At 32.0% G+C, this 15,062-nt stretch overlaps 1 long non-coding RNA gene across 1 annotated transcript; it reads right to left on the bottom strand.

Annotated features, from left to right (window-relative positions):
* Window positions 1-9,336: 9,336 nt before the first annotated feature.
* On the bottom strand, window positions 9,337-14,054 carry LOC139500795 (uncharacterized). Its single transcript, XR_011658364.1, has 4 exons — window positions 13,799-14,054; window positions 11,419-11,658; window positions 10,170-10,280; window positions 9,337-9,425 (listed from the first exon to the last, which is right to left on the bottom strand). It is a non-coding gene; the product is annotated as an uncharacterized lncRNA (long non-coding RNA).
* Window positions 14,055-15,062: the final 1,008 nt, after the last annotated feature.

Genomic DNA, 15,062 nt, shown 5'->3' with positions numbered 1-15,062 from the left:
TTTTGATATGAAATCCTTGGTCCATTTGAAGGAAATTTAGGTCAAGGTCAAAGGTCAAGGTCATGTTTTAAATTTTGAATTTTGCTTGTTATCGTTATTCCACAGAAACTATGACAGTAAATGACATATGTTTGCAAAATAACTGTTTACAATAAGGCGCAACTTCAACCTATTTCAGTCAAAGTGTTTTTTGGTTAACCCTTATAGGAGTTTTCTCCTCTTATGTATTTCAAATCAGTATTTCTCCACAACCATACAAATGATTGACCTGGGGTCTTTTGATTTGAGATCACTGACCTATGACCTTGAAATTGAGGTCAAGGTCAATGTGACGTTCTAGATTTTGACCTTTGCTAAAAATTAGTTTCTGTTCATACTAAAACAATTAAGTCTTCTGCATATACCTATAACTCTTATTTTTTTGTATCAATTCGAAGAACCAAATTACATCAACGAGGAGTGAAATTTTCTAACATCGTTTTTTAAATTTCATTCTTATTATCGACATGGAAAGACCTTCAATTGTTCTCTGAAGAATTGGTTTTTAATTATTTTTGTTTCTTCTTCTTCTGCCGTCTGAGATGCTTTTTTGTCTGACAACATATGACAATACATATATGTGTGTTCATTTGACATGTAAATAATCAAAATGGAAATAACACATTAATATTTCACTGCATACACCTATCTGTGTCCATTTGACATTTACATAATCATAAATTATACAGCAACATTGTGTGTGTCGTAAATAAATCTATGACATATGGTCACATATACATGCACATTCAGGATTGTTTGAAGGAAATGGCGCATGTTTGACTTCTTTTTTTAAGTCCTTATGCACTGTAATGCATGTCGAATTGTAGGTTAATGACATTTTGTGTTTCTTTTTAACTTTCTTTATTTTTTTCTTATTAATTTCTTCGTATTCAGTCTGATGTTCATATCACATGTATCATATGTATTAAGAATTATATACAGTTTGAAACATTACTATCATTAACTATCATCAATAAGGAAAAGACCAGACAATCAATCAATTATAGAATACATAGAATTGAAAAGGAAAAAATGGAGTAAAACCAACAAAGATATAAGGCTCATGTTTGAGTTAATCAAATGTACACCTATTTGTTCGTAATGAAAACGAAGCAGTTCAAATCAATAGCAATCAGTGAAAACAACAAACATTACACAAAAAGGCCTTTTGTTGTATACTTAAACCATTAATATATATCAAGGTCGAAATCATCAGTTTAATAAACGTTATAACTGAATATCTGGATTTTGAATGTTTGGTCAAATTGACGGTTAAAGAGTGGCCCAAGATACAAGAGGGACATTCAAACTCATTAATCTTAAGCAAACTGATAATGTCATGGTTAAAAAAATAATAAGACAAACAGACAAATAATGCTACTCAAGACACAACACAGAAAACTTAAGACTAAGCAAAGCGAACCTTGCCAAAAAACTGGGATTTCAGGTGCTCTGGAAGGGTGAGCAGATCCTACTCCATATGTGTAAGAATCTGCATACAACTATTTTTAACTTGTATATTTGCAGTGTTATTTAAATATAGAAAAATGAAATGATAAGATTTCCTATTTTCTGTAAAATGTAAACAGTGGACGTTACCAATTATTTGTATTTATGATTTCATGTAATAAAAGTTTTGACTATTTTTTTCAAATGAGATTCCAGAATTGATATTTATCAATTATATCACATTGATTACAATGTAAATTGTCAATACATACACGAGCTAAGCAAACCAGTTTGGTAATGTTGTTAATGTATGAGCGTTCCTGATGACAGTAAATACAGAAAAACAAGAACGAAAGTTAAAAAATTGTTATTTTCATTTAATTAATTGCAGAAACTCCTTCCAAAAGTTGTTTGTTAAGTATAACATTAATTAGTTATTAGTTTAAAAGTTTGCATAAAAAGTTCGTTGACTCTGACATTACTTGAATGGCATTTGTATTACGTAACTTGCGGTAAAATATATCAAGCTATTTAAAGGAGCACTAGCTGTCAAATTCATGTTCACCGATTTAAATCAAATTTGCATGTTTGATTTATAACAATGTAAAACATTTATCCAAACTATTAAAAGTCTAAAATAAACAATTAACAGGGCACGGGCATGAAAATGCATAGCTTCGTTTCGTGCGTATTTCAGTCTAGACGCCATCTAATAAACTATCGATTCGACCTCTAAAGTCATCCGATGACCATATAAGCGATGTAAACATTAATATGGATATAAATAGATTAAGCAAACTCGTGCTGTTGGATTTTTCTAGGTCTATTTATTTTCATATTATAGATGAAAAATAAATGTTTATCATCGTTTTACCTGTATAAGAATATTTTTTTGTGGATCGGACCAGCCAATCAAATGTTGACATTCTTTTCCTTTAAATAACTTTACACATACAATTCTCGTGTTATCCATCTCAAGCTTAGGGGTTAAATTGAAGTTCACATGAATACGGAGTCAATGAGGTCGAATTATTCACTTGCAAGTGAATAATTGATAATCAATGTTTTTAAGCTTATTTTGACAAAATTGAACCATACTGGCAGTTTAAAACGAATTCATATTTCACTTTTGCATTTCATTAATGATTCAGCAAACAACATAATATATTAGATTTTTTATATACCTCGTAGCTAGTGCACCTTTAATTTGAAATAATTCCCCTTCGTTCGTTTATATATTTCAGGCTTTATTACATATAATTAACTTCAATAGATTTTTTTTAATTTTAGCTCGTATTTCTGTATATTTGATTTTTTTCACTCTCCTCACAAACAAAAGATTTAAAGTGTGAAGACATGAAAAAATGGAGAATCTATACTATTTAGCCTCTTTAAAATGTGGTGTTTCTATTCTGCAGACAAAATTTATGAATACTTAATCGGAATTGATTCCGCTCAATTGTCTTTTTATCTACCAAGACATAGATACAACGTATCAAACTATGGTGCAAAAGTTGAAAAAAGGCAACTTTGAATTAACCAATATCGGTTAAACTTAATGGTTCAGAAACTAAACATCAGGGAATATTTCAGAAAACATAAACAAAAACATGGTAATCGGCTTATATCGCCTTAATCAATTGAATTTAAACCGATGGCAGGGTTTTTAGTCATTTTGGAAATTTGAAGAAGTCCATTTCTTTCTAACCAATGTTTAGTAGACGTTGTGTGCGGGATAATAGCTTCTATAGACTATTTTTAAGACAAACAAGACTTCTCTCGTACATAATTGTATTGTCAGTTCTTCGTCTTCATCAGATGAATGTAAAATAGCAGCACTGAACGAAAGGAGGGCATATACCTAATATACCTAAATTTTAAAATTGTTTACATTTGAGTTCTGACAATCAAGATTATAGCGCTCTTTCTTTCATCGGAATCGGAATTTTAGTGGGAAAAACATGAATAGATTTTTTTATTCAATGTTAAAGTTAGAAAGAAATGCAAACGGCGAAACGAAAAACCGTCACTCAACGAAAGAAAATTAGGAATATGACTTTAAGACTAATTCATTACACATACTATACTTATATGATGTGATTGTTGATTTCAAAGTTTGAAAGGTCATAATCAACACGAATTACTCCATTTTTTAATTTTCATTTACAAACGTTCGTCTCATACTTGATAAAAAAAAATATATGACAGACTACAAGATTCAGTGCGCACGTACCATATAAATTGACTGCATTTGCGATCCCAGGGACATTAAGTGCATTATACATTTTTATGTTAAGAAGCACATACATCACCGAAATCCTAATCATTTTTTTCATTTAGAGACATCTCTACGTGACTCATCTGTTGTGTGCGTAATTGCATTCAACACCTTTTTTACGAAATTTTGTCTTAGAGAGTATATAATCGTACCGCACTTGACCTTCCTGTTAGCATCATATTTATCTTGTCCAATTACATTCAATTTATGTTGAAAATTTTAACCAACTTTAAAGTTAAGGTCTATGTTTGTACAACAAAGACTTTCGATTCCATTGAAACCACATAACAATAAAGAAAACATAGTTAGATAATTATAGATTATCGTTGATCATCTCAACGAGATTGATTTTCTCGCTTGAACTGGCACGGCGAAAGCGAGAAAAGCAATCGAGTTTAGATGACCAATGATAATCTGTTTATCGCTATTTTACCTATTTTACAATTTCATGTCAATTGCATTAGCAACGCAACGTGCCTCCTTTGTTTCTAGCGATAATTGTTCATCTCAAGGGTTAGAGTAAGGGTTTGATATAAAATATTATCACAAAAAAAGATCAAAGGAAAATGCATAAGATAGCGATAAAGAACATTACATAAATCTGTACTTATATATTATGCATTAAAGAGAATATAATGGTTGATTTTTACTTTCCTTTTTGGGCGGTTTTTGAGTATTCAACTTTGTTTTTTTCAGGTTAGGCCGTTCCTGTTCCGGATGTGCTAAGATGTACGATAAGGATACATTAAGTTTTTATAAGTGGTGTTTTCATCATCTTGAATTTAACTTTACCTGTAAAGGGTCTTTGTCATTATATAAAAAAAAAGAAGATGCGGTATGATTGCCAATGAGACAACTGTCCACAAGAGACCAAAATGACACAGACATAAACAACTATAGGTCACCGTACGGCCTTCAACAATGAGCACAGCCCATACCGCATAGTCAGCTATAAAAGGCCCCGATATGACAATGTAAAACAATTCAATCAAGAAAACTAAACTCTACAATCTAATAAAATAAAAATCTGTTAGCTTTTATTTTTAACTTTATAAATCCGCGGTTTTAGACTTTTATGTTAGTTGTGCTGGAGATTTATGATATATGTTTACACTATTCTGACTGTTTGGTTCCAGTCATTGTCACGTTAACCAACTATGTATGTTTGGATTGCTCAAACAATTTGGTTTATGTAATTAAACCATGAATGTCTGTCATACAAGTGGAAGGTTTAGCTAGCTATAAAACCACTGGTTAACTCTTCGGACAGTGTTTGTACCGGTCAGGAGTATGACACCTGTTTTCCATTAGTTCTAATGGTCGATATAGGAAGGTCTAGAAGGGCTAGGGGATTAAGGAAAAGTGAATATTTTCCAAAAAGTGCAAAATAAAGAGCAAGAAAATAAAGGATACAAAAAAATAGGTCATCAATAATAACAAAAGATAATAATGGGCATATTGAATGAGGAAACGAGGGGGAAAGGTATAAAGAAAAGGGTAAAGAAATTTAAGATATCTTCCTCTAGACCCTTATTTTGTAGAGCGTTGTGTATCCTATGAGGGACAAATTACACCTTTTTTAATTTTCCTTGGAATTTGGATTTTTTTTATACTTTCTTAACCTTTCAAATGATATGTCTTAGTATCAAATCATCTGTCAGCAAAATAATGAAATACATCGTGATACTGATAGTATATATAGTATAAAGGAAGAACGGTATTTACATAATCACAACCCATGTTCTACTTAATCCTTAAAATCCTATTTTACTTTCACTAAAGGCATGTAATGACAGATACTGTATTTTCTTTAAAATTCCTACTTTCTAACAACTTACTTTAAAGAGTTGATTGCTATATAATATAATGTATTGGATACTTGGAAAATGATATAATTAACAATTTGCAGAACTTTTAACAAATGTGGTACAAGTGGGATGTTAAGCTAGCTGGAAAATCAGAAGATGCCTGTTCCAAGTCAGGATTATGACGGTTGTTTAGTATTGTTCTGTTTGTTGATGAAGTCTCACGTTTGATTTTATCAGTTTTTATTTGCTTTCCATTTTTGATATACATACACATTCTGAAGGGAGTTTAGAATGTTGTAAACTTAACGCTACGTTCTAGCTTCTTTTTTATTTAACGGAAAGCAATTTGGTGACATGTTCTAGTAACAATAGGTCCTTTATCTTCTGCTCAGATGCTAAAGCTTTTGAATAAAAGAATGAATCTTTATTTTAGACATGCTATGGCAAAATTAATAACGTATATTACATAATAAAACATGCATTGACAACAGAGAACAATAGAAGTACAATACAATGACATATAAAGTTATAAGACTATTTAAGATCGAATATTCCATGCAGATTTTACATAATTACACAATTTGATAGTAAGAGACTTACTTTTGATATTGTAACATATTGAGAAATAATGTCAAATTCATTTGAACAATTGAGTGTATGTATCTTTTTCACTTAAATGACGATATGCAGAGTAAATTTGCATTTACTTTTAGGCGAAACTATTTTTCCGAAACAAAGACAACAGTAGTTTACCTCTATCCATTAGTGATAGATCGAATAAGCGAAAACCAATCCGGGTTACAAACTAAAACCGTTAAAAACAGAAACACAAACCTGAAACGAACGATTGAATTGATAATAAACAAATATGATATTTAATCAAATTGAGAATGGAAATGGAAACAAAGACACAACAGCCGAAAGCCACCAATGTGTCTACAACTCAGTAGGCTTGTATACATATTTTTAAGGGGCAACTGAAGGACGCCTGCGGATGCGGGAGTTTCTCGCTACATTTACGACCCAATAATGGCCTTCGGCTGTTGTCTACTCTATGGTCGGGTTGTTGTCGCTTTGAAACATTCCCCATTTCCTTTCTCAATTTTAATGCTTCATGAACTACAATTATAAAAGTCAGCCCTTGTGCGCGCGGTATTTTTTTTAGTATTCCGGTTTTCAAAAGTCATAAATCGATTGAGAGTATATATCTTGATTACAAATAAAATCGAGGGCAGCACATCAACTATAAGAGGAAAACAAGGGACCAACAGAAACACTGCAACAAACTTAATGCCAACCTACAAAGAAACGGACTAACCGGACTTGTGTTGAAGACCGTACTTGGACCTATCATGGTTTGCTTTTACAGATTCTGACTTGGATAGATAGTTGTCTCATTATGTCTCTTACCACATCTTCTTATATATATATTGGTACAGGACATTTAAAAAAATAATGGTGTGTAAAATATGTTTATATTTTGTAACACCATGTTTAATTAAGAATTAACTTATATGTTTCAAGTAAGTTTGCTCCATAAAATTCAATTTTAAAATACTAGCCTTTGTACTTGATTGGTTAATGTAACAATTACACACAATATAGTGTATCATTCTTTCCGCATGATAATAAAGTCTAAAGAGTGATTTAGTCAGTTTTGCTTATTTTTTATGGACACCCCATTTTTAATTTTCCATTGGCGCTCGATAGTTTTGTTTTTACTTTTTGAGGGTGTACACAAATTTAAAAATAAAGAGAGTGCATTCACATGTCCTACAAATGAACGTGCTATATCAACGAATTCTAGATACAAAGATTTTAAATTACATCATCATTTCAAATACTGAACTTTTGTCTAATAAAACAAAGAATGACATATATGATATATGACTAAAGCTGTCTGTGTCAAACAAAGAAGTGTGACTAGACCTGTTATCACATTAACTGAGCCAGTTCCAAGTTCTTCATGTTCTAGCAAAACAGACTTAAATCAACGTTTGTCGAAGCAAAGAAAATTGATTAGCTTCACGAAGAAACGATAGGCATATGTTATGGCATTGTCAGTTTCTGGGTTTTTTTTCGATTTATGATCGTTTATGAGTTTAAATGTTCGTCTGGTTTCTTTCCTCCCTCTTGTATGGGTATCTATGCATTTAAATCCCCAGAGTCCAGTCAATCTGGCATAGATTTGACCCTAACCTTGAAGTAATTGCAACAGAAGATATTCAAGTTTGAATCTTAAACATTATACCCCAAAAATACATAGAACAAGTCAAACAAAATCTAACTTGAGGAAAACTGAAAAAAAACGATTTCAGAATTCCTATGGAGATTTGCATTGAAATGGGACACAACGTTGCAAAAAAGGCAGAAATATCAATAAAAAATTATAGAGAATTATAACTTTACCGCTTCTGTTCAACAGAATGTGTTGATTCTTGATATTTTAGCCGTCTTTAGAGTATAACAAACAACTCTAAAGATGTTTCATATCTTCTATGAAGCTGCAACCTAAATTTCATAATTCATGAGTTTACCATTTATTAGATTTTTCAACATGCCAAGATAAAGAATCTCTAATTTAATAAAAATAATTAATCATCTCTTCTTTTTTTTTGTGGCTTAAAGTATCTTGAAACAAGGTAGATACTGAACAAATATAATTTACAGACATAAACAATACCACATATTCACATTATTTTTTCAGAATGGTCACAACGCAAAAAATTTGCAATTTCTTTAATGAAAAATGTGAGAACAAAAAAAAAAAGACTTCGGTTTTGTGCATTTTATCAGCAGAAGATTATATAATGTAGTCAAATACGAACTTATAACCCCATCAAAGTATCATACTTTACATGAATTTTAAGAAAATCAACCAAAATTTGACAAGAAAAAGACTCATTTTTGCGGAGTTATCTCCCCTTCCAATGTTTATTTCCATAGGAAATTAGAAATGCTGATTTTGAGTTTTCCTCAAGTTAGATTTTATGGGACTTTTTCTGTGTATCTTTGGGGTTAAATGCTATAGGTTAGAACTATCACATTTTCTGTTACAATTAATTTGATGTTCAAACTTTGTTTGAATGGACTATAGAAATGTACATAATTTAAATATTTAAATTGATTTTCTAGCTTTATGAAAAGGATGACCCTTTTTCTTGGTTCGAAGAGATAACATATTAATTCTCGCTCCTCCGACAATGTGCATGGCATTGTTTCCATCCTTCAGTTTAAGTTAAACACTTATTACTGTCTGCTCACCCTTCCGGAGCACCTAAGATCACCCCTAGTTTTGGTGAGGTTCGTGTCGCTTATTCTTTAGTTTTCTATGTTGTGTCATGTGTACTATTGTTTGTCTGTTTGTCTTTTTCATTTTTAGCCATGGCGTTGTCAGTTTATTTTCGATTAAGAAGATTGACTGTCCCTCTGGTATCTTTCGTTACTCTTTTCTAAAGCATTTGTAATCGAAATGGCTTAGTATGGACCTCGTCTAAGACCCAAAAATTAACTGTGATGTAAACAGAAGTTCTAATATTACCGTTCAGCACAGAAGCAGAATAACATGATACTTTATTAATATGCTATAGAAATAAAGCAAAATATATATTTTATTACGACTATTTTTTTGTACATTAGTTAACTAAATGCAGGATATTCTTCATTCACACAATAGAAATCGGAATACTAATTAAAAACTTCATTTCTAATTATCTATGTTAATTGTTTGAAGTATTGAAAAAAGACAAAAGCAATTTGATATAAATTGTGACGTTGGTAATTTTTATTGTTTTGTAAAGAGCATGTTCAAATGTTGAGTTTCCAAATATCTTTTCACTCCTATGTCATACCTATAAAAAAAAGATCAGAATTAAATGTAAATTTTTAAAAAGAGAAATACATGCAGTACAAAACAAAATATCTTTTAAAGTAATTCTAGATTGTTCTACTATCAAAATAACGAAAAAAATTAGCGTCAATATATGATAGATCTATGATACATGAGCATACCTCTTCCAACATCGGAAACGGGCTTCCTTTAAATTGAAAATTTACTCTGCGTTTTAGTGTGTGGATGTTTATTCCAAATTGGCTAGAGATATAGAGGATGAGTTGAGATCACACAAAGATTTTCATCCCCGGCACATTTTGCGCATGTCTCAAGTCAGGAACTTTTAGTCTGTGTTGCGTTTTTGTTTTTGTTTTTAGTTTTAGTATTTTAGATCATTTGAATGTTTCGTAGATAGTGTGGCATCCCTTTTCACTGAACTAATATATCTTTTTTTAAAGGTCAGCTGAAGCCTTCCTCCGGATACGGGATTTTTCGTTGTGTTGAAGACCTATTATAGTAGCCATTGGCTGTTTTCTGGTTTTTTTTTGGGGGGCTGCTGTTTCTATGACGCAGTTTGCATTTCCATTCTCATTTTTATAGGGTTTCGTTTATTTTTAATATAATTCGAATGGCAATAGTTATCTTAATTAACTAGACTATAACACTTTTAACATATATATTAATGCAAAGCACCACCTACTATGTGGATGAATTGCAGTTCACAAGTAACCATATTATCACAATAACAGTAATGGTTGCCTACCTTATATTCTGATACAATTAATGCCTGACAACCTTTTTGGAAATAAAGTACATATTCTGAGAGACATCTCATATCCTGGGGATTGATTAACTCTGCATTGCGTGATAACATCTGCAAAGGGAATAAAAATGAAAAGTAAAATCACAAAAAAAATGAATTCCGAGGAAAATTCAAATGGACAGACCCTAATTAAATGGCAAAATCAAAAGCTCAAACGGTACTGAAATAGTATACCAAACTCATTACAAAAACTAGTAAACAAACCCATCATAGATACCAGATATATGTTTTGTACGCCAGATGTGTGTTTTGTCTACAAAAAAAACACATTCATCAGTGTCGCAGAATCAAACTAGATGGGTCAGAGCGACACGAATGGCCCGTCTCAAAAAGTTGAAAAATCTGCAAGTTCAATAACACATGTGGACAGAAACATGATGGTAGTCTCACATATTAAAAATCAGCTCAAAATATGGAGGCGTATAGAAAAAAGTGCGTATAACTGTGATTTTCAACAATTTTCATATTTGTAAACCCTTAAGTTTTGGCAAAAATTAGCGGAACAGAATGAAACTTGAACTTGATCTGTAACTCATCATGGTTAGCTCACAAAAAGAATAAGTTTGCCTGCATATTGTTATTAAAGCATTAGAGAAACAGATTCAACCACCAAATCTCGTGTCATATGATATTGATCTACTCTCCGACAGTTACATTTTAAATACTTAACTGTTTCGAGTGGATAAATATCGTATCACACTAAATGCAGTTTTAGAATCTGTTTATAATTCATGGATCAAAGGTCAATATGATCAAATTTTCGTGTAAAATTCATTAAACGGCATTTTGAAAATCAACAAATATCGCGAAAAAGCAAAAAAATGCATATAAATGGGAAAAAATTTTCACATACATCTAGAAACAAGATATGACTACGTCTGGCAAACATTAACTGCAATTTTTATAAATTGTATTATACTTTTTAATTGTATTCAATCTTATGTCAGTTATGCTTGGTTGTTTTGTTTGTAAAACCTAGTTTTCTGCTTTCCAGTACGACCATTGAAGATGTCTCTTCAGTGATTTTCAAGGCCGTATTTGAAAAACCAAAGCCTATATAAACGACAGAGACTAAAGATCAAACTAAAAATGTTGGAGTACTTTATTAACTAGATCCTCGATAGTAATATCAAAGAATGTCATCAAAAATATTGAACATACAAAATACTTATAATACTTTATGTTTTACCTGTGCAATCCTCCTGGCATGGGGGCACTTTTTTACCCATTTCACAAAGCGGAAGAATAATGGCACATCCTATCAATTCGGCAGATTGTCTTGGAATTGGACATACAATAGTATTTTTAAATGTGTGAGTCAGCAGGGCATCTGCAGCTTCTACATTTAGATGCCCAAGAAAAGTCGGGAACATCGTGACATTGAAACCATATTTTTCACAGTTGATACTTTTGATTGCACTGCATCGAGCTTAAAAGGAAAATAAATTTGTTGTATTGAAACTGAGCTGAACGAGCGAGTAGTAAATCTTTTGTAATTGGTGACAATTTTTAAAAAACTGACACCATGTATATAGATTATGTTTACCAACGTTTATTTTAATTTTTTCTCGTATATATGCCATTTTGAACATTGTGTTATATCATATGCGAAACAGTTTATTTTACTTTACTCCACTGATTATATGTATCAGCCTTTTATTTTAGTTTCTTGTGTATATTTGGGAGTTAAGAATGACGTCCATTATCACCTAACTAGTATATATTTTTGTTTAGGGGCCAGCTAAAGCCCTACTCCGGGTGTGGGAGTTTCTCGCTGCATTGAAGACCCGTTGGACTTCGGCTGTTGGGTGATCTTTGGTCGGATTATTGTCTCTTTGGCATTTTTCCCATTTCCATTCTCAATTTTACTTTTTTTTTCTTCGTTATTTCTTACACCACTAAAGTCATTATTTTTGTAAAATTATACAAAAGTGTAGTAGATTGACACACTACACTCTTATTAAACTGTGAATGACATTACATCATAACTTAATCAAAGATAGTTAATGACATTGTATAATGCATTGGTGAAATAAAATGTTGTTATTAGACATTTTTTATTTCATTTGTCGGTAAAAAAATCTTGGTTTTGCATTTACTGCCGTTTCAGTACTGGGCTGGTGATAATCTCTGGAAGCGGTCCATCAGAAAAGTTATGACCCTAGTGGAAGTAATAACATAAACGGCACCATTTACACTCAAATGCGCATTTCGTCAGTAGTGATGCTCAAGGCCACATTAAAAATTCGAAAACAAATCAGGAATTGAAGAGTTGATTATAACAAGTAGGACAAAAGATATAGCTAAAGGCGGGCTATGCATCATAGCTTTGAATAAGGAAAGCTAGTTTAACCAGAATTGCTTAATATTGTTTATTAATTTCATGTATCTGAAGCGTTTTCAGATATAACATTCAGTAATTGGGAACACTCAAGGCCGAATATCTAAAAGCCAATGATGTATTAGAATCAAAACATTTTACGAGCTGTATTGACAAACATGACATAAAAGTAATAGCAAATGTATCGATTGCAAACCGTGCCTCAGGGAGTTGAAACTTTTGGTTTCTTTATAATTTATGAACAGACAGTTTCAGAAAGGTTTGTTAAAAATCATGTGAACTGGTTTTTGTTGCTGGTATGCCTATTTTTGGGTCCGGATAATGACTTTGCTTCCTCGACTTACAGAATACCACGGTAGCCAAGCGGTCTAAGTACTTGATCCTAAGTGATCACCCGACTTTCAACATTAGTGATAATAGTTAGAAGCACCGATTGTGGCAGGGTAATATCGACTACGATCTTAATTTGTCAGTTTTGTCTTACCTACAGTGGGTACTTTTAAAGACACTCCAGGATCCTCAACATATACATAATAAAGTCAAGCGTGTGGAAGATGAAATTTTACACCAAAATATCAAACAGTAAACATCTCAAAGCATTGTACAGGGTGGCCATTTTGTATATTTCTGCTACATTCAGATTTTTTGATTTTTTTTTTGTCATTGTGTATTGATATGAAACAGTTGCGTATAAATGTATGCATTAATTTTGTGCCACGAACGCTTCAGTGACTATTGACCGAACATGATCCTACAAGTGTTTACTAATTAGAGGTCATTTTGAGAACTTCGGCTTGAGCAGCCATTTTTACTGATTAACATAATGTGCACGCAACTATATCATGTCATATAACATGTATTCAGAATGAATTTAACGCAATAAAACCAGAATTTCTCAATTGAATATCATTACGGTTACCGTAATCTGCCTTATTTGACACCTTAGATTTGAGAAGCCATTTTGAATGACAAACATAATGTGCAAGCGACTATATCATGTCATATACTATGTATTCAGAATGAATTTAATGTAAATAAAATTGAGAATGGAAATGGAGAATTATCAAAGAGACAACAACCCGACCATATAACAGACAACAGCAGAAGGTCACCAACAGGTATTCAATGCAGAGAGAAATTCCCGCACCCGGAGGTGTCCTTCAGCTGGCCCCTAAACAAATATACATACTAGTTCTAAAGTCATTAGTTATTTTTATTTTCTACTTACGTGCTGGTGCGGTCACACGGGGTATAACATTTCCACTTGGCGGCCACCCTGAGTTTCCCGCAAGGAATTGAGCGTCAACATAGTGGCAGAAAATAAAGGAAAAAACACAAATTTGAAAACAAAACCTCATACTCATCTTTAAACGTTACTAGTGCTTGATAAAACGAATCAAAAATTAGTTATGCACTCCTCAGGCTAAAATGTACAATCTCATTTAATAATACTACGCCACTGTCTTTGCATTTGAAATTAAATAGTATTTAAAAGATTTCTTGACATTTAAAGGTGTGATGAAAGCATTTAAATAACATTATGTGTCTTGCTTTGATGAATAGTCGTATGTGTATTTCAATTAATTTTTAATATATAAACTTTAGAAACTCACGCCTATTCGTTTGATGTGTTTTATTATTTGATTAGGGACATGAGGGACTCTCTGTTTTGAATTTCCTCGGAACTCAGTATTTTTGTGATTTCACTTTTTTTTTGTATTGCCAAAGGCATAGGAGTGAAGGGTTTAGCTAACATTAAAACAAACAGGTTTCATCCACATTTTCTAAATAAGAAAATGCGTGTACCAATTGAGGATGACATAAATTGTCAGTGCATTGTAATAATTCATATTCGGATTCCTTCAACTGCTGAATTTGATTAAATTTGCCTGCGTGCAGGTTTTATTTTTCTGTAAATGGTTGACCGCTATCTACAATAGTTTTACACGAAAAAACAAATAAATCGTCATTACAGAACAATAAAAACCTAAAGAATCGGCACTCATCCTTTATTAAAAAGACCCTTATCGAAGAAAAAAATTTCAAAACGGGCTCATTACAAAGTATTGACGATCCCAAAGTTATATGACAAAATGACGAATAAGTGTACAGACGAAATAGAATTAAAAACGTCCTTTCGATATCGGAGCAAAACATATATTTCTGAAAAACTAATAAAAAATATCCTCATTCAAACAAAGCATATATTACTCATTTTAGCCTCTATGTTGAAATGATGGGCGTGTTCAGCAGTATCTGATATGTATATTAAGTATTTGCTTAGTCATTAACACTAGTAGCATATTTTCCATGCATATTTAGGACTAAAACAAATTACTAATTCATATAACCATTAATTCGATCATGATTAATTGATTGTTTACTGCTAATTTCCAATGGAAAACATGGCAATTATTTCATATATACTATCAGCAATTTGTGTAATTGGTGAGTGCTGCAAGTCTGAACCACGAGGATGATAGGCGGTTTTT

The sequence above is a fragment of the Mytilus edulis genome, chromosome 13, assembly GCF_963676685.1.
Source record: "Mytilus edulis chromosome 13, xbMytEdul2.2, whole genome shotgun sequence".
NCBI classification, from domain to species: Eukaryota; Metazoa; Mollusca; class Bivalvia; order Mytilida; family Mytilidae; genus Mytilus; species Mytilus edulis.
This window is presented reverse-complemented; position numbering and strand designations above follow the sequence as displayed.